Source organism: Colossoma macropomum, unplaced genomic scaffold, assembly GCF_904425465.1.
Source record: "Colossoma macropomum unplaced genomic scaffold, Colossoma_macropomum, whole genome shotgun sequence".
Lineage (NCBI taxonomy): Eukaryota > Metazoa > Chordata > Actinopteri > Characiformes > Serrasalmidae > Colossoma > Colossoma macropomum.
Window position 1 is genome coordinate 28,154,925 of NW_023494790.1, and position 27,456 is coordinate 28,182,380.

Here is a 27,456-nt window from a genome sequence, read left to right on the forward strand (position 1 = left end):
TAGATGAAAGCCAAGACTTTGTAGGCTGTCTGTGAACATTCAGAGCTCATTTATATTGTTTATACTGGTTTTTGTAATGAGAGCAAGCTCATGTCGTCTACCCAGTTCAAACAGCGGTGAGTTTTGTCGTTGGCAAACCTAAACTGTGAGGTCAGTAAAAGTAAAAGTAACAGTAGAAGCACCAATGCTTGATACACAGTCCAAAGACATATATTATGCAAATTACAAGCTTTTATTAATTGTATTGTAACTACTTAAACTGAACAGAACAAAAAGTGTTGAATATCTAAAATGTTAAGTAGTAATGTAGTTATGACATGGTAATTACATATCATTAAATGTAGGTAGTGAACCAATTTTAAGAGTATTAACTGGATAATAATGCTAGGGTACAAGGTGTTAAAATGTAAAGTCTTGTGTGAGGAAAGAGTTTCTTAACCTCCTCAGTCTCAAGACTGGACATTTTAAAATCAAACAATGTTTTCTAATGAAACATATTCACTACTGTGTACTGAACAATGTCACACTTTCTTTTAAATAGACATGTATTTGTTTTTAATTCAATTTATGTCAAATACAGTTCAGTTTATGTACCTTTTAGGACCTTTTTAAAAGCAATAAAGTTTTTTTGTTTCTGTGAAAAGTGCACTGTAAAAAGTGGCTCAGATCTACTTAAAAAATGACTTAATGTGGTAACAAGCAATTGAGCTACCTTTATTCACCTTAAAAAAGTACATTGAAAGAATCATTCATTCAAAGTATTTATTTAGGTTGAATAAAACTGGTTAATTTACTCGTTATCACATAAAGTAATTTTTAAGTAGATCTAATGAGCCACTTTTTACAGTGTAAGAAGTGAAGGAATCTGAACTTTAACTTAAAATTATTCAAATTGGCATTCAAACGATCACAAACATGCACAAAATGTCCATATCCACCATTAAATGGTGATTTTGGGCGGTTTCACCTCACTGTTCATATTGAACTTCTCTATGAAGTTTATTCATTAAAATCTTCCAGTGTCACCATAATTACGATGTTATTTGGTTTACTTCCAAACAAATGTTCAAAGAATTATTTTTTACTCTATTAATTTATTTAATTTAACAACAAAAGTGCAACGCTGTTACCCAAATCTGTCCCCCCTTCATTTATTATTTGCATCACCTTGTTGTCTTCTGCAGAGTGACCATAAGAGAAGTAAGACTTCTCATTCTACTTTCTCAATTTACACACAAAAATGATCTGCCAGGGTATTGGCTTGACTACTCAACCCTTTTGTATAAATAGCATGCACATATATATAGCATGCTGCATGTGCACCTGTCAAGCTAACCATTCCTGAATGCTAATATATTTTAGGCTAAATTCACATCACATCCCTTTTCTTGCAAGCTTCACTTATTTTAAATGAAAATGAAATTGGACTTCTGCAGGAACAGCTCTGAAATATTTTTAAATAACAAAGAGCTTTTTAACACAAAGCATTAGTAGATCCAAAATCAGCAAATGGTTTAAACAACCAAAGTCATTAATGAAAAAAAACAATGTGGACCTCTAGATTGATGGCAGACTAAAAAGAGGGTTATTTAAGTCAGGTTTTCTCATCAGTTCACACAAGTCTGATCTGCATTCTAAATAAAAAAAACACAAATATTGCTTCACAAAATCTTTCCTTCAAATTACTGGGAGTGGAGGAGAGGAGTGGAGAGGAGGAGCAGTAGGAAAGGAGGAGAAGGAAATGAGCAGTAGGAAAGGAGGAGGACAGGAGCAGTGGAAAGGAGAAGGAGGAAAGGAGCAGTAGGAAAGGAGGAGGAGGACAGGAGCAAGAGGAAAGAAGGAGGAGGACAGGAGCAGTAGGAAAGGAGGAGGAGGACAGGAGCAAGAGGAAAGAAGGAGGAGGCCAGGAGCAGTAGGAAAGGAGGAGGACAGGAGCAGTAGGAAAGGAAGAGGAGGAGGACAGGAGCAGTAGGAAAGGAGAAGGAGGATAGGAACAGTAGGAAGGGAGGAAGAATTCCAGAGCAGTAGGAAAGGGAGGAGGAATTCAGGAGTAGCAGGAAAGGAGGCAGAGGACAAGAGCAGTATGAAGAGATGAGGAGGACAGGGGCAAGAGCAAAGGAGGGGGACAGAAGCAGTAGGAAAAGAGGAGAAGGACAGGAGCAGTAGGAAGGGAAGAGGAGGACAGGAGCAGTAGAAAGGGAGGAGAAGGATAGGAGCAGTAGGAAAGGAGGAGGAGGACAAGAGCAGTAGGAAAAAAGGAGGAGGACAGGAGCAGGAGGAAAAGTTTCTGGACGCAGCCAATGTGTCATTTGGTCTTGGAGGCTCAGGAAACTGCCATGTTTGTTTTTCTTTATGATAAGATAAAAAGACCTTCTAATAAATGGCCATTTAATAGAAAGACTGAGCAGAAACACATAAAAGTGATTATGGTTCTTTCATAGAAATACAATACCTGGGAAACAAATGTCCTGTAATGACCAGACATTCGCAATAAGGCTAGCAACTTGTGTCCAGAATATAATAGCTCAAATTTAGTTAAAAAAACAAAAAACAAAACACAAAAAAACAAAACAAAAGCTGTGCTTACGATGCAATAAGAGTCTTCTGCTTTGCTAAGGCATTTAATTCTGTAGATATATTCTGGGCTCATCAAATTAAAGCCTAGCAGTTTGTGGGCAGCAGCTATTATCTTCCTAAGTGTATTTTTGTGCTGACGTTGCATTAACAAACCAGCAAATAATACATAAAGTTGAGGCACTTTTGATAAAAGCACATCAGCATTTTTTCAGCACAGTGCCTCTGACATTAAAATAGACCAACTTGTTAAGAAAATAAAGCCTTTTGGTCAATTCTGTACAATTTATGGTTAAAAACAATCATTTACAGACCGCAACTGACCCTACTGGTCATGACAGATGGACGGCTGCTCACACAAGCGTTGTTTATAGCATGAGCAATGGTGAGAGTCTCAGGTTTGTCATTTCCCTCCATCAAGCGTTCAGATACAGATGTGAGTTCATCCCATCGTTGCCATTCTAGGGAGACATTCCAAATTCATCATGAGGAGAACTGGGCTGTTATTTTCATTGCAAATCCTTCTGGAAGCTCACTGTTCCAGCCTTAATCTCCAAGCAGGCACAGCAGAGGAGACAAAGAGTGTCTGTCCTGATCCACCCAAATGCAAATGTGCAGCGCTCTTCCCCTCAAGTTCAGGGTGCCTTTGTCATCCCGGGAAAGGGCACAAGGTAAGTCATGTCTGACAGCCGTCTTAATCCAAACGCGAAATGTGATGAATAAGGATGGTGTCCATTTACTAATAAATTGAATAAGACAGATGATGACCAGTATGACTTTGGGTTGGGGTAGCATAAAGTGAAATAGATTAAAGAGAGTAATATCTGATGACTTCGCAGCAAACGAGAGGGGGTTAGATTGTAGGGAATCTTACTGATTCAGATTTTTATACAGTGGTGCTGAAAAAAAATCAGGGGTCATGATGTCTGCAACACAAATATAGCCATTTTAGTCACTATCCAAAACAATCAGTGAACCTACATAGGTTTTATATGTAATGCTGACAACAGTCAAAGGGTAAATCCAAAAAATATCTAATTTCTTAGGGGAAAAATTCACAATCAAAATGTTTTGTGATAGTCATGATGAGACATTCTGCAAATCATACAAATTTTAAGGAGAACTCCACTGATTTTGCAAAATTACTGAATCATTCAATGGTTTAGATGTAAACAAAATCGTTCAGAGTGATTTGGTGTGAAATACACCTTTCTAGAGGAATTTACTGAGTCAAAATTGTTCACCACTGTAGTACTAGGACAGATGTCCTTATGTCTACACTAAAAATATTACCATTAAACTTACTGAACTTACATGTGTCTTATGTTTTTATGTCACATGGATACTAAAATACTGCTAAATAAGAAAAAATATGTTTTCTTTGGGTACTATTTTTTTCTTTACAACACCCTGTATGTGCCTCTCCACCCCACACATCTTTTGTGTTGTTTAGGTGGACAGCGTTAGCTTATGTGAGTATTCGTCAGAGAGGCTGCGATAGATCACAGTTGCATCTTGCTAGTTAACTGTTCAGAATAGTGGTGAACTGCGCTGTACCAATATTCAAAAATAAATGGACAAAATACAGTTCGGTGCATTTTTTTCAGTTGCCATTACAAATACCAGAAGTCCCGAAGTTGTGACTAACTGTTTTGAAGCTACACACAAATACCAAAGTCGAACAACTCTACAAATTTGTAGAGTTTGTAGCAACCATTTCATCAACAAAGACGACTTCAGACCAGTGAAAACCAGCGGATTTCTTCAAATGCCAGCTGCTAAAGAAAACTGCTGTTTCCACTTTTGTGAGTGAAATAAATTAGTTGTTGTTAGCCACCATACATATATCGGCGTTAGGCATTAGCTACCAGCAGACTGTCTAAAGTAGGCAGTGCAATAAAATAACTATCTACTTCTTTATCCTACCTCATAAACTGGTAAGCAGTAAGCAGTAGCAAGTACTTTGTTGTTGACACAACCATTTCCATTCGCCCTGGGTTGTTCTGCTTCAGCACTAGCAGGTTCAGTCTCTCTCTCACTCTCTCTCTCTCTTTCTCGCTCTCTCTCTCTTTTTTGGCTCTCTTTTCTTCAAGCTGCTGCAACTTATTTGTATGTTCTGGTTCTAATTGATTTGGCTCTATGACATTTTGGAAACACACCTCCTTGAAGTCCTCCACATACTCTGCCATCTTCCAAAATAGGTAAGAAAACTGTAAAAATAAACTGCAAACAAAAGCTGCCGCTGGCATTAGCTATGTTGACTGTCTGTAGCTACAGGCGAGTAACATCAAAAGCATGTTAACTTTAACCTTTATAAGTACCAGTTGTTGCTGAGCATAGTGTGATTTTATATTCATTATTTGTCACTCATAACTCTGAAAAATTGAAACAAGTGTAGAATATTTGCTGTAAGTGCAATTCTAAACTTTCATTGATACAACAGATGTGTTTGTAAGTAGCAGAGGTGATACTGTATCATGATTGTAATTTCATGAAAAGTTATTGTTGTGTGTATCATCTGGTTTTATGGAAAGAAAAAATCCTTTGCATTGTTTTTTGCAAGATATTTTAACATTTTTTTAACGTTAAAGTAAGTCAGAAGAGCAGACACAAAGCTGCTAATAAAGTAATTTAAAAGTAAATGTAATTAGTACATATTTATGTAATAATTATGTAATTACATATTAATAATTATGTAATGCAAAGTGAATGTATAGCAAAATGGCAACAAAATCTGTAGATTTATTTGGGTTAATAAAGTTCATTTCATGCATGCTCTGTCAGATTACACAACAGTTTAGGTATTGCTAAAGACTAGTATACTGAGTAATTTGGACAAAGAAAGTTAAAATGATCATTTCCTTCTGGCATTCATGTATGTGTGTTCTCAGGACACCAATTACACCCCTCAGTGGTCTAGCTAGGATCTTACAGGCTCTACTGCCAAACAAATCAATGCCCTTCTCCTTACAAAACATTGCCTTCAATGATAAAAACATGGCGATGTCATTTTCTTGTTTACTCACTCTTTGTCTCAACCAGTTGTTTCTGCTGGATAAATTGTATTATGAAGTTATGGTATCTACACATGAATTGAGGGTGTAAAATCATGTAAGTAGTCATATAAGGTGTCCAAAAAAGAGATGATAGGGACTTGGCTGTGCTACAGACTCCAGTGAGATTGCTCTGCCTACAGTGCCAGTAGTTACTGTTTTCTGCGCCAGGCAAAACTGAGAACTGTTAATAATGGGGTCAGTAACCTCAGTGGCCTGTATCTGCACACTCCTGCTTCTGTGCTCTGTGAACATTTTTGTCCAATCACAGTGTGGTTGAACATATCAGTACTGCAATCAAGAGAGCAATGTTGATGTGTCCAGTCAGCAAATTTGTAGCAAACTCCAGAATATCATGCCAAAGGATAAGCCAAGTTCACAGAAGAAAATGTCTTACTTTTTCCTATTTCTTTCCTTTACATTTCCTTCCTAGGGTTTAAGTGGATATAGGAATGAGGGAGAAAAGCACAGCCTAACCTACTTCCATAGGGAGCTGAGTATATCACCTGGATTTAAGCTTTAAACAGATCAAATGAATCCAAACTGCAAGGCAATACAGTTACAGCTTTTGGCCATTTCAACTCTACATTCACGTAATCATCGATGAAAATGATTTACTATCCTTAGCAGTATGGCTTTTACTGACTTATAGTTAAGGGGCACATTTCAAGTACTTTAATAAGTATGCATACACTATGTTAGTATATTGTACACATCAGTAGTTTGGGCCGATTGTTAATTATTTTATCTTGAGTTTCTATCAGTCAAAAAACCTGGCTGTAATAATGGATAAGGAAGAAGACTGAAGACATTGTCAGTTCTACCCACTAGCTAGGGCTCCTGATCTCCCTCAGTACTCATAAAATTGGCTAGTTATATGCAAGGTGCAAAATACCTGGGGGTCCTGGGGGGTCTGAGTCCCCCTAATTAATATCTTGGACCCCCTGAATGTCTCAAAGCCTGGAAAAATCCCAAAATCTTAAAATCCCAGAATCTAAATTCTTGGGGGTCCCAGAAAATATACTTATTATGACCTTATATGCTGTCACTGTTTAGCCTGCTTCACCCACAATCAGCAAGTTTCTGTTTCTGACATTCATGACTAATTAAAGGTGCAGCACTGGTCTGCCTGAGGGTGGCACAGTAGCAAACTGGTTCACCCATCTTTTTAGCCTAGCAACTGTAACTATGGCTGGGATACCTCTGAAAAACTTTACAATATTTCATAACATATTTGTAAATCTGAAAACTTGCCCAAGAGTTTGGTGGAAAGAGTGAATTGTTGCTCATTCCTCAAACCAAAGACAAAACAAGAGATAATATTTCAGTCGGAAGTGTGGGAGACCACCTTACCAAACTAGAAAAGAGCATTTCCAGAAGATGAATTGTTAAACTAAACATTTTGTTACCATTGATGTTAGCATCAGTGCTGCCACTGGTGAGTGAGCAGCCAGACAATGCTGGATTAGTGAGCCAACATGGGACCCAGGGAGTATTTTGCACACTGGTTATATGTATGTAAAATTCACAAATAATACTATGCAAAATCACTCTAATAACCTGCTAATACAGTGATTTAAACCAATGCCACAGCTGAATGGAGCTACCAGATGAACCCTGCCAAAATCCATGGTTTATCTCAACTGACCCTTTGCTTTGAATATGGGGCAATAAATATATAATGTGATCTCTCTGCAGCCTATCAGCACTAAAAAGACGCTAAAGCTGACAGATATGGTTAAAAATGAAAAGCTTCATCAAATAGTGATCCATCAAGATGAGATGAAGAAAAAGTGCAGTACTGTTCCTGCACTAAGAAATGATGTGTTGGAAAAAATGAATGCAATGTTTTGCATGCAGCTTTTTAAGAAGTTGAACAAAAACAGCTTTTTTAATACTTACTCAATTTATTAAATTCATTTAACCGTCTTTCCATAAAAAATATTACTTCAGGCTAATGTCTAAAGTTACATCAGACCAAGTGAAAGAAATAAAGTAAAAACAAAACCGTATTTTAATGTTAAACCATATGAATTGTTACCTAGTAGCTGTTGCTAGCTTACAGGCATTTGCAATAAAACATATAGCTTTTTAGTTTAATAAATAGCTGCCATTTTACCATCCTCACACACATATCTGCAGCATCAGGAGCAACTTAACTTGCCTATATATTCATTTGAAAGTTATGATTGGTCATTAAGTGTTTAGGGGCTGGTTTTAGCAAAGGATGCCAACCAGTGCGCTTAAGCTTGAGCTATACTTATCATGTTGTGCAAGACTCCACAGATGATGTGCAAACCTAAAGCGAACACATTAGTGTTTATAGTTTGTGCTTCTGTCATTGCGATATTGTCTGTGATATGGTATGATAGAGGTTTCAAAGTACCTGTAGAGCTGAACTTGCTCACCAAATCACCTTTACAATTCATTCATTTTGAATGAAGCATTGTGAGCATTGTGAGTGCCTATAGTTACAAATATCTGGAGGTGCACGACCATGTGGGGTCAGCATGCAGGGTCAAAGGTGCCACATCATTTTTGATGCACGCACTTACTTTGCATTAGTTATAAACTTCTGCCATGTCCGAAATTGTCCCCTGATCACTATACTTTCCCATGTTTCTAAGCACAAGTTGCATGCTGGGTAGTTTCTCCGTTACCCCCCTGCTTACAGCAGCAGCAGAGAGTGCCAGTCAAATGAGATTAAAAGGAGAAATCTGCACCATCATCTAGGGATAGAATTTCTGGAAAAAAACCCTAAACTGAGGGATCTTCAAAACAGGCAGAAATTGCATTTTATGATAATTGTGAAAACGGGTTTATGTATGTTAATGTAATGAGATTTTCTTCCAAATAACTGTGGAACATTTCTATTGGTTCATTCATCATGAAATGTTCTCACAAGATAAAGAGCAGCTACCGTTTTGACATTCCAGCCTGAATATGCAATAAATAGCAGGGAAAAATGAAAAACATTAGCATTGATTGTTTTATATTTCAGTATAATAGGATAGTGAGATATTTAATCATGCCTAGTGAAAGAAAAACTTGTGTTTGGAACTCCCAGTGAGCTGTATGGATTTTTTGGTACACAGATACCTTTATTTTTTCAGTCTCATGAAATTCTCAGAGTGTTATGATACCCAGGGAGTCTCTTGAAGTGATGTACTGAACTCCGAAAGGCACAAGAGAAAATGGGAAAAGAAAGACATAAAATGAAGTAAGCCTACCTGCTGTGCCGCCCCATTTTACTGCCACCAAGAGCGCACTTTTACAACATCTCATTATGTAGTGCAATATCACTACCACTGAACTGGCATTAATACCAGTGATTAAAGAGGAATATAAGTTTACTACATTCCTATAACTTCTGTTATATAACCAACTTATTTTTTAGTTTATGCAGTATGTTTTTTTTTGCGAAATATGAAAAAAGAGTTCTATTTTACAGACAGCGCTGAGCTTTGAATCTGTTTTCCCAGGATTATCCAACACACCTCTGCTCAGTGCTGCAATGCTGCATATTGCAGTCTTCTGCAATTCCATGCTCAATACATACGTAAGTAAGTATATAAATAATAAAAATAAAATAAAATAATCCTCCAGCTGTCCTGCCAGTTTGGGGTTGATTCCACTTTACTGTTGACAGCAGTGGAACTGGCCTCTATTAATGTTCTTCATTAATATACTAATACAAGTTGAACCCCATTAACCCCTTAAGCTTCTTTGTATGCTCACATGCTATTACATCCAATCATAGTAATGTCCATGAATACATGTCAATAATGTGAAAATACTGCAGCCTATTAGGCAAGCTGGAATAACTATAACTCTTACAGATAATTCCTAAGCACCTGAAAGAATGGATCTTCCCCTCAATGGCCGACTCCTTACACTTCATCACTGTTCACTGCAAAGCCGGATTGGGTAATCAAGAGAGTTGGGAGAATTTGCAGTGGGCCGGTAGCATTTTGGGCCAGTTACTGTGAGCTATTGTTTAAATTTTACATTATAACAGAAACAACAACTATAGTTTGTAACAGAAACAAACTATAAATGCTACATGCAAGTGTATATATGTAATAATTTAAGGGTTAAACCTCCGATCTCCATGTTAGGCAATTCAGCCCTGTTTTGCTGATTGTAATCAAGATTAGATGAAGCTGAATTGAGCTTCTTATTCTTATTTCCCATTCCACCTTAAATGATGTATCAGTTACATTCAGACTTGAGAGATTAGCATATTGAATTTGGCATAATTGTCACGCTTCCTGGTTCTCATTTGGACTCTCATACCATCAAGGACTCCACTTCCCAGAATCCTTCAGTCAGTCATGAGACTCTTCCAGTCAATCACAAACCACCCAGCAGATCACAGTCACCTGAATACTAATCATCATCACCTGTTTTACTCTGTATATATACCTGTCTGTTTGGAACTTGTCTTTGTGAAGTATTGCCCCTGCTAAGTCAGTGTATACCAAGCCGTTTGTTTTTCTGATTGTTGTTTCGTGTTTGACCTCGCTTGTTTTTTCCCGTTTTCGTTTCTCGCTTCTGTTTTGGCTTTGTTGTTTTGGTATATGTGCTTTCTCTGGTTACGACCCTCGCCTGTTTTTTGACTTCGCTTTCGCCTAGGCTTCTGTATTTTGTCTGCCTCTTCTGGTTATTGACCTGGTCTGGTGTTAACCCTGTTTACCTCCGCCTGAATAAATCTTCCGGATTCACTTTTATCCGTGTGTGTCTGATTTGCAAACCCAGCATTACAATAATGGTGTCAGTCTTAAACTGACTATCGCAGTGCATAACGTTTTTTGCATTACTGATGTACCAATTTTCATACATGAATCATGTGAAGATGGACAGCAGCAAGAACTGAAAAAACAAGGTGGCACTAGATGACAAGAATGAAAAAGCTACTTAAGGAGGATGAGGACATATCCAAGCAGGTGGCCAGTGAAAAACGCTGACCTAAATTTTCCTAATCATCATTAGTTTGTAGCCTATTGACTGTCCTGACTATGTCAAATTTAAGGTAAATGCTTTTGCCAGTTTTCTTTTTATCACTAGCTAGCCACCTTGATTTCTCAGTGTAGCATACAAACAATAAATAAGAGTAAGAAATGTAAAAGCACAGATTTTAGAAAAAAGCTTGGAAGCAATGCTTTCTGTATGTGTGTGTGTGTAGCAGGATAAATACAGCGAGAGTTTGGGGTGGGCTGGTCTGCAGTATGTAACTCCCGGTTGGAAAGCAGGTTCCACTCCAGCTCTGGTTCATTGTGCTCCTAGCCATGTCCACACATAATCATAAATTCATGCCATCCTGTGAAGCTCTTTCTTTCTTCATGAGATGAGAACAGGTTCTGTTATGAAGCTTGCCATATTTTGACTCCATATGCTATTGGACAAGCTTTAAAATACCAGCAAAATTGCATTCGACCTAATAAGAATTTCAAAGTGCATAAATTATTAATATTAGACAGATATAATATTTGTTTTGAGTTAACACAATCAAAAATGAACAAACAGGATTGTTTGATTTACAAACTGAAAATATGTCAACAGTAAATTGGTCTTATGGAAAAATTTGAATACCCCCAGTAAAACTGCATGTTTTTTACTTTTGATTCATTTTGATCCTGGTTACAGCCCTGCCCATGCTACAACCCCCCCCCCATCTCACAGTCTTTGTGGGTGGGTGGGGGGTGGGGGGGACTCCCTCCTCTGAGTGCAGAGTGTTGAGGCATCACAGTAATTCAAACTTACAATCTCTTGTTTTCTGATGATCAGGCAGTTAGATGTTGTGGCATTCTGATGTCATGATTTACATAAAGAAATCGGACACTATTTGATGAACACCACATCCTATTTTATGCATAGCAGGTACAATCAGGTGAGCATGGGATACTTTTTGGTGCACACCAGATTTTATTTGGTGAGCACTAGATATTATTTTTTGTGTAACAAATACTATCAGGTGAACACTACATACCATCAGGTATGAAGCAACAGGTACTATTTTGTGGGCATCAAATGCTGCCTGGTGAGCACCATGTACTATTTGGTGAGTGCCAGATATTATCAAATTAGCACCAGATATCATGTAAGCACCAGATGTTATCAGGTGAGCACTATTTAGTGCACACAAGACACTATTTGGTGAGCACCAGTTATTGTCAGATATTATTTGGTACACACCAGATACCATTTGGGATGTAGCAGACACTATTTGGTTTGCATCAAATACTAGTAGATAAGCACCAGATACTATCAAGTGCTCATCTGATAACTTCTGCCGAGCGCATTATAGTATTTAGTGTGCACAAAATTTTTACCTAAAAAAAATACACCCTGTTCTTTATGTGGCATATTAAAAATGTCATTTTTTCATCACGTTTTTTAATTAAGATGAAAAGACATTTGACTAAACTAAGATATGCAGAAGGTTGAGTTGAATTTTCAAGTTGACATTGCTTTAAATTTTTTTACAATGTGAGTTTGTTGTAGAAACTTTGAGGCATTGGGTGAAAGTTCAGTTGATGTGCATGAACATCTGTCTCGCTCCCCAGTGTTGGATGCAAGGGCCACATTTTTCAAGTTCCTTTCTGACTGATGTGGACAAATTACACATGCTACAGTAGGCATGGGAACTAAAGAGGTAGGTACAGAACTGAAAATGAACAGAACAAATGCAGAACTAGGCTAAATGCATATTCAAAAAACCAAAATCCTCACCAAAACAACCAACGTCTACAGCACACTATGGTCTGTGGTTTGATCATTTACAGTGTATGGGGAAAAAGTACTTTGATGTACTAGTCATCTCGTCGCTCTCATCTGCTAGTTCTTTTAGCTCTTCAGCTGTCCCAGTGTTAACAGCAGAGAGCAGATGGTCAAATGCTGGCGTTACACCTTGGCGAGATATCATTAACTGATGAAATAGCTTGAAGCATCAGATGGTGGAGAAGTAAAAATTACATTATTTTGGGATTATTTTTTTTATGCCTGCTGTTTTCTGCAGAAATTACATATTTTTCTCTTTGCATTTCTAATTTGGGGCCCATGTAGGGCTCAATCTCATCTAAGTTAATGCGTTAAAGGGCCCACATCCTACTTTAGTCTTATGTTGTATTCTTTCCCCTGAGGTCAACATATAATGCCTGTGTAGTTGTATGTACCAAAACTAGTCATAATTAATTTTGTGTGACAATTTTCCAACCTCTCTTTATCCCTTGGAATTAAACAGGCTGTTTTTGCTACTGTGACTTTAAGACTGATGTACAGTTGTATGGACAAGTTAGGGTGCCCCTGGTCAAACTCCGTTTTGTTGATTTTCTAAGTGAAAATAACACATTTTAATTCACAATTACTGTTTATTTGCTGAATTTAACCCATTAGGAAAAAAAAAATAAAACAAAAATTATAGCACATTTAATATTTTGTTTATTTTTTCCAACATGTAAAACTCAACAAATGAAAAGAAGCTGTGCACTAAAATCTGCAGAAAAGATTACATGTTCAAGTTCATTGAAATGTAAACATATGACTGTATGTAAATGAGCTCTGCTCTGATTGGCTGCCCTCTATGGTACCTAAATTAAAAAAGCAGTTCAGGCCGTTAACTTAAGTGTCAATAGGTGGGCCTATACTTCTGTAGACTGAATTATTATTGTAGTTGAAATTAATAAAACACTCTACCCTTAGGTATTTTAACAAAAACTCAATTGTACAGCTAGGAAAGGCTCCAGCACCCACCGCAACCCAGAAGGATAAGCAGCTTAGATAATGCGTGTGTGTGTGTGTGTGTGTGTGTGTGTGAGTGTGAGTGTGTGTGTGTGAGAGTGTGTATGTGTGTGTGTGTGTGTGTGAGTGAGTGTGTGAGTATGTGTGTGTGTGAGTGTGTGTGTGTGTGTGTGTGAGTGTGTGAGTGTGAGTGTGTGTGTGTGAGTGTGAGTGTATGTGTGTGTGTGTGAGTGTGTGAGTATGAGTGTGTGTGTGTGTGTGAGTGTGAGTGTGAGAGAGAATTGTACTCTACAAATTCTCACTTAGTTGAATGAGATTTTTTGCTACATCTTGTCCAACCTCACTACAGTAGCTATGTAGAAGTGCATTTGTGGAAGGAGCATGGAGAGGTCAATTAAAATGCAACCATTGGCTTGCATTTATTCATTGAAAACTGGGACAGTAGATATGTGTAATGTGCTGGAGAGATACCCTCTCAAGGAATTAGCTTCTAAGACTAATTGTAGAGAAAAGAAAAAGGAAATAATAATGAATGGCTCAGGATGAGCAATGGCTCCCTGTCACCCCTTGAATGAACTTGTTCAGATGACCTCTTGCCCCCATGCTCTGTGGGCTGGTAATCCAGAGCTCGGTAGAGAAGGTAGAAGGACGTCAAGGAGACCAAGACTCCGGAACAATTGAACATGACAGCTCATTCATCACCGCTGAGGTATCCGTTCCAATGAATGGCTCACATTTTCCTTCCTGCAATATGCCATGCGGTGTTAATTAGAATGATAAAGTAGTAAACAACTTCAATAATTTCCTCCCTACAGTTTTCTGCACACTTTTACATTTTTAGCTTTGACAGATGAACTTCTGGACGTGGTCTCATTACTTTTAATATTTACTGTTTTCGCTTTAACAGCCGCGTTTTTCCAGTTTATGCATAGTTTACGACTTCAGCAGAAGCGGTGAGTGCAAATTCCAATTCACACGCTGTTCTTACAGATATGTCAGCAGTGAGGAATTGTATTCCTAATGGAGGAAAATCAAATCTTTGGCACCAATCAGAGTGTCCTTGTGTGTGTACCAGCAGTATATCAGTCATCTCCCACAAGCTCCTGATGAAGTGCATCTCCTCTTCACTCTAGCCTCAAGCTGCTAATATAAAACTTTATCGAGCTCAAGTATAAATAACAACAGTAAAACTTGTCACTTAGTGCTCCAGTCAATAACAGCTTATTCTAGGTCTTGAATGTTAAGGACTGTTTTACAAGATGAGATTATTTAAATCTTGTAATGTCATGCAAAGATAATAACAGTAAATTAAGTTGGGTCATGGCCAGAATGTTTAGGATAATGAGCAGTGACCATGGAAAGTCCCTATGTTGACAGCAATTAACATTTCTCATTAAGCAGTGAACATATCTAAGGCACTGCAGTCACTGTGCACTTACTGTTAACATAGACCACTTTTCCACTGCATGTTCAAAAACAACAGACCTGAAGGGGAACCAGCGGTTCTAGTTGTACTTTATTTTCCATCTGCTTGAGAGGTTTAATGCCACCCTAAAGCATCTAATCTGGCTAAATACCTGCCTTGCTTGCTAGGTAGCTTAACTTATTGTCAAATATGGAACAACACACTGCACTATTATGTGCCTACACACTCAATCATGTCTACCATTACCCAGACTCATAAAGAATCAATCAAAGCTTCAGTTTTTCTCTGTAGAATGATGTAGAAAACATCAAAAACTCTTTTGTGAAGGCTAGCATAAATGGTAACTGTGTTAGTTTTAGTAACAAGAGATTAATTCTAAGAAATTCAACTCACCACTTAGGTTCACATTCTGATGCTCTTTTGGGCCATGTAGTAGTGCTTGGTGACTTTATCTTCATCTGAAATAAAAAATAAAGAAGTCACTAATTTGTTGGTTTTAGCTGAAAGAAGAGGACATTCTCAAGTACCATTAGGTCATGTTGGTCCCGATCTTGATCAAGTACCAAAATATAAAAGCAGAAATTTCAGGACTGAAAGAGTGGCCACGTTTACATGCTGCCTGATAATCCATTATTAATGTGAGTAATAGCTCAATAGTCCAATTGAGGCTGTACTGAATTAATTTTCTTTCCAATTGAAGGAGGTAGATATTCCTGTATATAATCCATTAAATAGAAGAATAATAGCTGCTTAAACACCTGTATTTCATTACGTTCCCCATTCAGAGAGCTTAAGTATGTTCTGCGCATGTGTATTTGCATCATAATTGAAGTTTGACGTTCAACATGGCGGGAGCCAGAAACTGCAGCAAAGATTTTTAAAAGAGTTTATGCTTTAAATTTAAAAAGACTTCAAATTTGTTAGCAGGATGGATGGCCATAAAGCTTGCAATAATGAGCTGTTCAGACAAATATATGAGCAAATGAATAACAGTGGCTTTACACAAACTATAGAGACAATTAAAAACAGAAGGAAGTTTGGTAGTTTTGGCGGTGTTATGATTGCCAGCTGAAAACTCAGGTAACACACTGCTGCTCATGTCACTGTGACTGGACTCACATGATGCTCTTTGTCATGGTAATGTCCACACTAAGTGGTACTCTATGTATGCGTGTAATTTTGGATCTGATAAGTTGTAGTGTGCAGGCAAGAGATTTTCATCAGATTGTTGAGTACAGTGTGCATATAAACACCTCATTCTTAATCTATAATTAGAATAAATACCATCAGATGTGCGAAAATCTTTACACGTAAACCTAACCAGTAGCCTGCTGTTAACACTGTGGAAAAAGCACAGTACCAATTCTCTAGTGCCAAAGGTTCTGGTACTTTTTATTGCAATGGAGAAAAAAAAACATGGATTGGCTCCACAGTCTGATAGACTCAGAAGGTGCTTGAGATATCTGTGGCAAAATACTTTTTTTATAGCCATGCGCTAGAGAAACACTTCCACTGGCCAGCTTTCCCTAATGACAGTCTCGACAGAAGATCAAAGGTGAGGACAGACGTTACCTGTTAGTTACCTTACCTCACAGATGGAGTAGAATACATGGTTATAGTGGGACATGACATGCCTGGAAGGTCCTGAGAGCTCAGCCCCAGGGCATGTTCAGAATGAGTTGTATAATATTCACCCGCACTATTCAACTAAAAGCTAAATGAAACATTTTGGACCACCCAATCACTGAAATACCTGAATCAGAAGGGACAAATCCATGCTCTGCCCTCAAATGCATTCTTTCATAGCAACTGTTAGATTACAACTGCTATATTAGACCTCTGTGTCATCATACTAGATTTGGCCAGTAGTACAGTGCAGAGCTACTAAAATAGCTGACAACCTGGATCACATCAAAACAGTAATGATAAAAATGTATTCATCTTTTCAAACTGATGGTAAGAGCTAAATGGATTGCATCTAAATGCAGAACAAATGATGTCATTATTTAGTATTTTTTCAATTCCACTTTTGTAAGGAGTGTAATAGTGTCTATGCATGTTTCATTCTTTTACTGTGATGTGTAATATGATTGTTGATGAAAAGAACAGTATATTTAGTAATTGTGGACTGAAAACACACTTTTAAGGAATTTAATGTCCTAGTGTTCTATTTCACTTCATAAAATATTTGGAGAGTTTTGGGACATACACCAAGTCTACATGTTGGTCCTAAGATAAAAAATTGGACCCACCGGGGCAACATAGCCCAGCCTAAAAGCATATTTTAAACCTGGGAGCTCAATGTACTGTAGCAATAGTACACTATGCCATTTACTGTACAGTCTCATTGTGAAAAATGTATGTGTTCGACAACTTAAAAATTGTTCACATCAATTTCTGATAAAGCTGAGAGGAATTTTCGCCAACGTTCTCTAAAGCCTGTCCAACTTTGCAACAGTAGCTATGAAAGAACATGGTAGGGGGCGGGGCTTGGATATGTCAGTTGGTTTTATTAGCCAAGTAAGACATCACAGTTTGTCTTGGCAGTAGTGTCCAATGAACAGCTCATATCCTACATTTTTCTTGTATTTTGTCCACTTATAACATTTGGGTGGTTTATTGTATCAAAACAGTCATAATTTGTTTTGCTTGACTATTTTCTAACCGCTCTTTACCCTTCAATGTTAAACATGTTGTTAATGTTACTGTGGCTTTATGTATGTATATTGTCATTTATGTAAATTATGTTTTCTTCTGATAGGATGTGTATTGTGTCTTAATCAAAAAGCATTCCAAACTGAAACACTTATAACTTTGATTTGAAGGCTAAACTGCAGTAAACTGAAGAGGCAGACATACATTGAGTTCCATAAGTATTAGGACTTGGGTTGTTTTTAATACATGGATGCAAATCCCTTGCAGTCAGTGACTGCAGTCAATTCATCCTGCTACTTCTATCAATAAGCACCAGTAACCCAGTTCCAGTGGCAGCCACACATGCCCATTCCATAATACTGCCTCCACCATGTTCAGCAGATGATATGGTGTGCTTCAGATCATGAGCCCTTCCTTTCCTTCTCCATACTCTCCTCTTCCCTTCATTCTGGTACAAGTTGATCTTACCTCACAAAAGAATCTTGTTGCAGAACTAGGTGGCTGAGTTTCCTCCCTTAAGATGCTTTGCCAGGCCTTTACTGCAGCCACCTTCAGTTGCTGTTTGTTTGTGTTTTTTCACACATCAGTTTTGTCTACATTAAGTGAAAAGCATCCTCAACTGGCTTGAGGTCAGGTGACTGACCATTTAAAAACATTCAATTTCTTTGCCCTACGAAGCTCTTGTGTCATTCTGTAAACGCTCTGTAATTACATTTATGTAGGTGTCTTTCGATTGTAGACTTTTACAGTGATACTCCAGTCTCCTCTAGAATGTCCTTGACTTGACTAGATGTTGTGAAGAGTTTTTTTTTTTATCACATAAAGAATTCTGCAATCATCTTTAGTGATCTTCAGTGGGCTTCCAGGCCTTTTGGTGTTGCTGAGTTCACCAGTGCACTCCTTCATTTTAAGAATGTACCAAATTGTTGATTTGGCCACTCTTAAAGTTTCTGCTCTCTCTGATGGATTTGTTCTGTTTTTTCAGCCTAATGATGACCCCCTTCACTTGCATTGAAACCTCTGTAGACCACATATTGAGAGTTCCCATGAACAGCTACCCAATGCATATTCAAGAATTGGAATCAACTCCAGACCTTTTACCTCCTTAATTTAATCAGGAAACAGGCCACATCTGACCACAAAACTACTTCTGAGCCTGTGAAAATGGAAGGACTATGTAAAAAATGACTGTAATTCCTAAATGCAAATGTTTTATGCAATATTTTTGTCAAACCCCTTGAAAAGCTGAAAGTCTACACTTCAGTCATATCTGGATGCTCTAATCCGTCATGGTGATGTATAGAGGTAAATTAACAAAAATTGTGTCACTGTCCAAATACTTGGACAGGATCTGACTGTATATGTAAACACATTGGTTTTCAAAAAACAAAAAAGCAATATCCTGATCAGGGTTGAAAAACAAACAGTAAGTCAAAAAGACAAGGAGTATAAAAGGGCTTAGAACTGATATAGAGTGGCAGTACCTTATAAGAAGTGAGAATCTATGTAGGTGGGGTAATGAGGAGAAATGGATGTGTGTAAAGGTGAGGGGTGGGCTATTAGTAATCTGCACTGATATGTTTAGTTTAGTGCACAATTTCTATTTATTTGCTGCGTTTAACATTTTTGAAGGAAATAAAACATATCGCACTAAATGTGCCATAACCCTTACACAGGCCATATTTTCTGTTTTATGTTTTTTCAATATGTTAAATGTGGCAAATAAATAGTACTTGGGCATCAAAATTTTCTCTGTAGAGGGTGTGTAAATAATTTTCACTTAGAAAATGTAATTTGACCAAGGATGTCCAAGCTTTTGCATTTGATGGCATGGGCTGTGTTGACTTACTACATCAAACTCTACTATTTCAAAAAAGAAGTGAGCAGCATGATATGGCTCCTTTAAGACATGCATAGGAATAAGTAGTGAACAGGGTACATAAATGAACATGGTAATGAAAATAATACATTTAAAGGTAAAATAGAATGAAAGTAATGCAAGTAGTGAAGCTATTCATTAATGTAAAATAAGGTAAATCAACCTAAATCAGCTCAGTCTTGAGAAGCACATTTGAGGAAGATTGTTTAGGCAACACAAGCCTGCAGTGTAGTCTGTGGCACAATGTAACATCACTTTAACAATCTGAACAAATGCTTTCCTCCTGAAGTCACATTACTGTGAGCTGGTAAACACAATCCGGTGGCTGGAGCTGTGATCTCTGCTGTGTGTGTGTGTGTGTGTGGTGTGTTCCAGTCTGTTGGTGTGACTGGCTCTCTCTGCTCATTAGTGGTGTTTTGGCCTGTTTGGCTGGTGTCTAATGTGCTCGACTCATGATACACTCACTCTTTTATGTGTCCATCCTCCTGCGAGGCCTCCAGCACCCAGCCCATTAAAACATGGCCCCGACACGCCAGCAATTAACTCCCATCAGCCAGCAGACAAACAGGGGCTCACAGAGCAGATGTCACCACCAGTCATTAAAATCCCCAAATCAGCTTTAACAGCATAAAATGTGCGAGCATGTAAAGAAGCAAAACATGTTGTACCTCTATTAGAGTCGGCTAATGCTGCATCCAGTGTCAGTGCACTTTGTACGTTTGTGTGAATTTAACACACTTTGCCTAAAGTCATAATTTCCTCCTCATTGAGTTTTCATGTACATTGTGACTTCCATATCATCCTATATATATTGTGGCATGCGCCCGCCCCCCGGGCCCCGACGATGACGGCCGCGAGAGCCGGCAGGAAGGCGGGGCCCGAACAACCAGCGGCGACGAACCTCGGCCAGGACGGCAGGGAGAGAGCCGCGAGTGGGGAGGGGGCGGAGCGCAAAGCCCGAGCTCCTCCGAGTAACCCGAGTGACGGCGGGAGGAGGAGGAAAACGACGACGGTGCACCAGGGCAAGGAGCGAGTCCCGAGCTCCGCCGCCTGGGCCCCGCCCCCGGTTACGCAGCGAGGCCGCTCCATTACACCTCACGTTCGACCCGGGCGGCTGAGCTGCCAGCTGGGGGCGACATGTGGTGTTGGGGTGAACCTGCGGGGAATAAAAGTGTGTCCCTTAACTCTGTTCTCCTCATACACGGCTTGCTGTTAGTGTGTGTGTATGTGTGTATATGTGAGGGTCGACAACATGGACTGGCTGCTAACTGGCTACAGCTGCTAAAGGAGAGCCCTATGCTGGAGACATTTTAAACATCTGGTATTTTTATATAAATTATTAGAGCTATGATGTAAAAAACCAACAATGCAGTGGGTCCACCAGACCACTGAGTAACAAAAACACAAACACCACACAAGGGTTAAATGTCATCATACTGTATATAACGCAAGCCTTGATGACTTTTCAGGCATGCTTTCTTTCTCACCAGCATCAAGTCCTATCAGAGACACCTGGTATGTGCATGCTAAAGAATTAAATGAATAATTCATCTAAACATCTGGACTCATTTCCACACACCAAGTCGTAAATCATAGCAGAACCTGAGCACACTCTGCTCATCGCTCTCCCTCCTTTTGCCAACCACAGATATCACCTTGTCTTCTTACTCTGTTCCTTATCAAATTACAGGAAATATGGAGATGCAGGCTATCAAGCTGACCTTGACTAACTGGTAACACTTTACCATAGGCCAGTATACATGACACGATACCTACATAAGGTCATAATGACAACTGACAAATATGTACATAAACATTTACAAAGGCTTAGATAGATAGGCCTGTTTAACTAGATTTACCATAGCACAGTATGTAAAACTTGTGGTAGTCATAGTATTTATCTATGACACTACTGATGCTTTTTTATCTGTTCTAACTTATCAGATCTCATAAAAATGAAATATCATGATACCTGTCATGTAACACAAAAGTGTTTTCAAGTATCAGTATTATATTTTTCACCCAGCCCTGCTTATAAAAATGACCAGTGATGAAATTACTGGCCATTCCACCATCCAGCTACTTTGATAAAGTGTTAAATATCAGCAGAGTTGCTAAAGTATCCAACCATGATTCCAGTGGTAAAGAATCAGGTACAGAAAGTGAGCAAGAACATAAGATAAGGGACAGGACAATTTTACAGCACTGAGTTTATTTTAACCACACTTCTTGCTTTTATTAGCATGGCCTTGATTCACCATTGATCAGTGGTTGGCCTCACTGTCTTTGTGTGCAGCATGCAAAATGGCTGATAGAGTGAAACTGGCCATGCTGGTTCGCCACTGTGGCTAATAGCAGGTCACACATTGGTAATGGAGTGTACAGCCCAGAGGAGAGCCAGATTGAATTCAGCCTTTAACCCTTAACATCATGGCTGCTTGTATTATAAATTAAGTTTTTCATTTTTAACAATGAGTTCATAACAGTTATAGAGTGGTTTAAGAGATGTTTTGGGCACATAATTATGAAAAAGGTCTGGGCAATCATTGACTTTTAGTGTTTGTTTTCAACATTAGCCTCATAGCTCCAGTTGAAATCTAAAGAAAGAAAATTTTGGACAATGTATTGGCTGATTGACTTAATTTGAGGTTGTGTTATCTAGGTAGATAGAGCCAAGTGAGTAGTCTGATTGGTCAGGGCTTCAGAGACTGAATTGAAGGCCTTAAACATCAGATTAATTACCAACATAATTAGGAAGTGACAGAAGAATCAACCAGTTTCCTAAAAGCATCTCAGCAAAAAGATGATTATTTACGTTTCGGCCTTAAATGTCAAAACATGATCAATAACTAAAAAAAACAACTAGCATCCCTATGGATATACTAAACTAGGCCCATTTTCCCAAAAATATCTTAGAATTAAGATCTTCTTAACTGTTAGAGAGAATGTTCAGTGTGATGCTCGCTCTCCCGTTTAACCCTAGCTCTAATAAATACAGTTCACCACTGATTTGTAATAATAATACAGGGGATTTTCACTGATGTGATCAAAATTTCTGTACAATTAAATCACTACATGGCAAAAAAAAATGTAGAGTGGTTTGATGAGAAATGCTCTGTTATAGAGAGACTTACTGAGTCAGAACTGTTCACAGTGGTGGTGATAGGAATCAGACATCTGAAGAGTTTAATGCCTCTGAAAGCTCCTTCACAGAAAGTTTTAACAAGAAATGGTTGCCAACATCATTTTGGATAGTACATAATATATATATATATATATATATATATATATATACACACACACACACACACACACACACATATTATATATATATATATATATATATATATATATATATATATATATATATATATATATATATAACAGGTTAATTTGAAAATACCTGTTGCCTTTTACATTGTGTGTAAATTTCATGAAGAATGGACTAAAAGAAATGACCCAAAATTACTTGAAAAAGAAATCAAGATCTGTGATTTTAATCCAGTATGTATTTGCAATTGTTTTTACATGTGTGCAAAGTAATAATTCCAGAGTGAACGCTCCCACAGTAGCAGTAGTCCTGTTTGAATAGAAATGTAATAAAAATCTAGGTAAAAGAAAATGATGCCTCTAAATGGAGCTAAAAGGAGCTTGTATTGTATTCCTTGAGTTAACCTTGAGATAACCTGTCACCCCACACTGGAATGAGATATAAAAAATGCTCACCAAACTTGTGGATCGCTAATGAAGTGTTTACCTCTGAGAACCAGGTTAAACCCAAGTTACCTCACTTATGACATCCTGACTGCACTATCACCTGTCTGCAGAAACAAAGCTCACATCACTTAATGGGTCATAAAGGCCTCTCCTGGCCAGAGACCTACCAGCAATGCTCCTAAGTTTTCATTACAGCTTACAGCTGAGCTTGCTAACGAATGGGGACACAGGTGCTCAGCACACCTGGAAAGTTTAGTTTTTTGCTCCTCATAGGAAGCCTGAGATTAATCACTTGCCAGGCAGGGGCTAATGATGAACAAGAGTTGGATGATGACGAACCCAGAGCTCTGAGTCTCAACATTAGCCTCATGGTCACATGAAGGATTCAGAAGAGCAGGTTTCCTACCAGGCCACGTCCACATTCGGCTCTAATGAGGGTCTCTGGAAGCACGATCCTTGATAAAATGGATGTTGGTTAAGCAGTTAAGGCGCTAATCATCCGTAGAAATGGCAGGCTGGGCACTAAAGGCTCCTGATGTTTTTCTTGACCTACAAGAGGGTGAAATCCACTCTCTGACAACTGTCTCAAAGTCAATGTATCAAACTACAGCTCATCTTTGTGAGCCACAGGCATTACTGTCAACTCACAGTGCGTTTGTTCCTCAAGGAGAGTCTATTGTTTGGTCTGCAGTGATGGGAGCTGATTTAAATGAGGGATAATGGCAGGGCACTAAGCGCCACAGACATGGTGCAACAGGAAATCAATACTGTGCCATTTCTAAGTGGCCACAGGGCAGACGTGTCACCGGAATGATCCACGCTGGCTCACACAATACATCATCATCCGCTGTCACGGAGCTCATACACAGATCTTTTTTCTAAAGCAGGGCACTCATGTATAACCAATTAATAGAGGAGCAAAGAGAATGAATATAAGGACAGAGTTACACATCTGCTGCAAAATATTCAGATTCAAATGACTTTATTGCATGAATAGCCACTGACAACTGTTGCCAAATCTATTAAAAGAATGTTTAATATCAATAGCATAATATTATTGAAGAAGAAAAGAAAAATAAAGATAGTAAATAATAAATATAAAAAAGTGGAACATTTGAATGACATTGTACACTCAAACTCACACACCTGTATACCTATTTTTATTTATACAATGCATGATCAAACACATACAAACACATACACATTAATTTCATACATTTTACATTGAATTGGCTTAAAGTTGTTTTTACTCTTTTCTCTAAGGGGATGGCAATTGTGTACACATACCCTATGTGGCTAAAAGTATCTGAATACTTGTTGAGGTGTTTCAGCCACATCTTTGGTTAACAGGTGTATAAAATGAAGCACATAGCCTTGCAATCTTTATAGACAAACATTGGCAGTGGAATCATTGGCAGTGGTCATACTGAAGAGCTCAGTGACTTTAAACATGGCACTGTCATAACATGCCACATCTGCAAGTCAGTTTGTGAAATTTCTACCTTGTGAGATCTGCCCCGGTCAACTGTATTGCTATTATTGTGAAATGGAAGTGTCTAGGATCGACTACCGATAAGCCATGAACTGGTAAACCACAGAGTGAGACTGCAGACCACTGATAAAAATCTTTTGTTGCATCACTTACTACAGAGATCCTCTGCCCCTGGAAGCAACATCAGCACAAGAACTGTGTGTCAGGAGCTTCATGAATAGGGTTTCCATGGCCAAGCAGCTGCATACAAGCCTAGGATCACTGAATCCTATTAGATATCCTATTTTTAAAATGTATCTGCAATTGATTACAGCATTTTTCTGTAACTGTAATAGAATACAGTTATCTTTTTTATATCTTTTTATGTAACCTGATCACACAATGCTGTTATATGCACTCGGTTAGTCTGTACATCAACAATTACTTTTGTCATTTATTTGAACTTTGAATTTTCACCAATACCAATAAGAATAAGTTATGTGCTTTAGGGTTGCTCTGTTGAAAAATGGTGGGATCAATTTTTAATTATTTCCACACCTGAGGCATCACATGATCATGTTGCATATCCAGCATAAAATTCTCACATGGGAAAAGTAAAGATTTAATGTCTCCACCCAAGCCATTTAAAACAGCACAGATCAATTGAAAGTGACTTACACTGTCACTCCCTGCACTCACTCAAGGCCCAGTGTAGCTGGGCAATTTATCAGCAATGCAATGCTTTGGCCCATGTAAGTGTCATGCCTCTGTTTACCTAGCAGTATATCCCACAGCAGAGAATCATCAAAGCATTCAAAAACACAAAAAAAGGAAGAAAATAGAGAAGCCAGGAGTGAAAATAGAGAAATATGTGCAAGGAACTGCATTAGTTTACAGTCTGCTTTGCCATTAATGGCCATGCAGTCTCATTTCATGCCTTCGAGCTGTTTCACACTTCATTTTGCTTCATTTCAGCCGTAACTCTGTTGTCAATGAAACCATGAACAAAGGCAATCCCCAATATGTTACGCATACACATTCTAATAAATATTCCATGCAAGCGAATAGGAGGTAGGGAGGGGGTCAATTGCAGGGGCTTCAGATTGGCTGCCATGCCTTCATGTGGCCGTGCAGTGCTAATGGACATTATGGCCTTTATCTCGAGCCCTGTGGAGAAAAAGGCGGTGGGACTCCAAGCTGCTTTTAAATACTCTATTCCACCACTAACCCACCAGAACCTGCTAATTCTGAAGCATCAGTAATGTAAAGTCCTAAAGCAGTGTCTCCTCAGTGGCCATCGCTTGGGGAAAAGAATGACAGCACCATCAGGAGGCGTACTTACCCAAAGAGACAAGGCTTCTGCCATTAGACTCATCACTCCAGGAAATGCAGAGATGAGAATAGCCACCTTTGTCTAGAGCGCATGAAAATAGCCCCCAAATTTCCGGCGTCCAATTTTTGTCTGTAAGAGGTTGACATTGTTGAATCAGGTTAGATGGGAAGATGAAGTCATGCAATATTGATGTGGATCTCTGAAGTGTCCTCATAGTTGACATGATGATTATTCTTGTAGTGTTTTGCTGTTAATGTCGTCTAAATGATGTAAATCAAAATACTACGTCAACAAGATGAACTTATTTGTGGTGAATAGCAAAGATTTTTAAATTATATCGCTAGGGAAAGGATCTATAATGTAAGGCTGGCTCAGGGTATTGAGGAAACACTCAGGATCAGCAACCAGTTGCACCAACTCCATGCCTAGCATTAGGGGATAATTTTGTGGGGCAATGCCCCACCAACCAATCTTCATAACCCACATAACACATTACTTTTTACATGTGCTTTTATAGTGGCAGGCAGCAAAAAAACAAAGTGAAACTTAACTTTTGGTGCACTTTTACAATCTTTTGTACAAGATTTTTTTACAATCTAAAGGTCATATGTACATCATTGCAACATGATGTGTAGAAGGTTTAATGTCTAAAGGGTGCAGGACTCTAAAAAGTTAATGACTTAGTAGCTACTGAATATTATTTCCATTATATTTGCACCTATTCTTGAGTAGGCATATTGCTGCTGTTGGAACAAAACCTTGTATCTTCATTTTTGTTGTTTTTCAGTTTTTGACATAATTTGAAAATGCCTGTAGTCCTTTCATTGTGAGTAAATTTTATGATGAATGGACCAAAAGAAATAGCCCAAAATGTCTTTGTAAAAAGTCTGGTTCCAATGACTTATACTAAAAGTAAAGTAAGTTTTTCTTCTCCTGTAAAGCATTCTGGAGATACAAGGTTTTGTTCCAACAGCAGCAATATATTGCAACTCATTTAAAGCATAAAGTTCAACTCAGTAAATAATTCATGTTGCACATAGCTAGCCTACGTTTGTATATATCTGGTGCAACCTGTCCCTGCTCTGTACTGTCTTGCTTTGCTGATTCAGTGAGAATGACTGGGGAACAGATACGGTGTGAAGTATTGTTGTTTACCTGAGTTCCCATGACAGGAAAATGGAAAATCCCCGCTGATAGATTGTGTAGGTCCGCAGTTTTTTACCAGACAAGAAAGCCTGTCATACACAGATGAACTGTTCTGATTTCATGGAAATGCATCTCTTACTAAGACACTGGGGACTGTCAAACCTGCTGCTATAAACAGTGTTACTGAAAATTGATAATTGCCTGAAACAGAGAGCAATATCTGTAAAGAACATTGGAAATCTATTTCTGATACTATCTGAAAAGTCAGTGAAGATTCTCCAGCTGTTTGTAGATCATGTCTAGGGGAATTAGGAGGAATCATCATTACCAAAAGCCTTTAACCCCTTACATTGCCAGGGCCTACTGGCAGGCGTAAAGTTTCACTACACACTTATATAACCTAAGAATAACTCAACAAGTATGCATTGTAGTCTGTGTAGTTACTGAATAATAAACCTCATT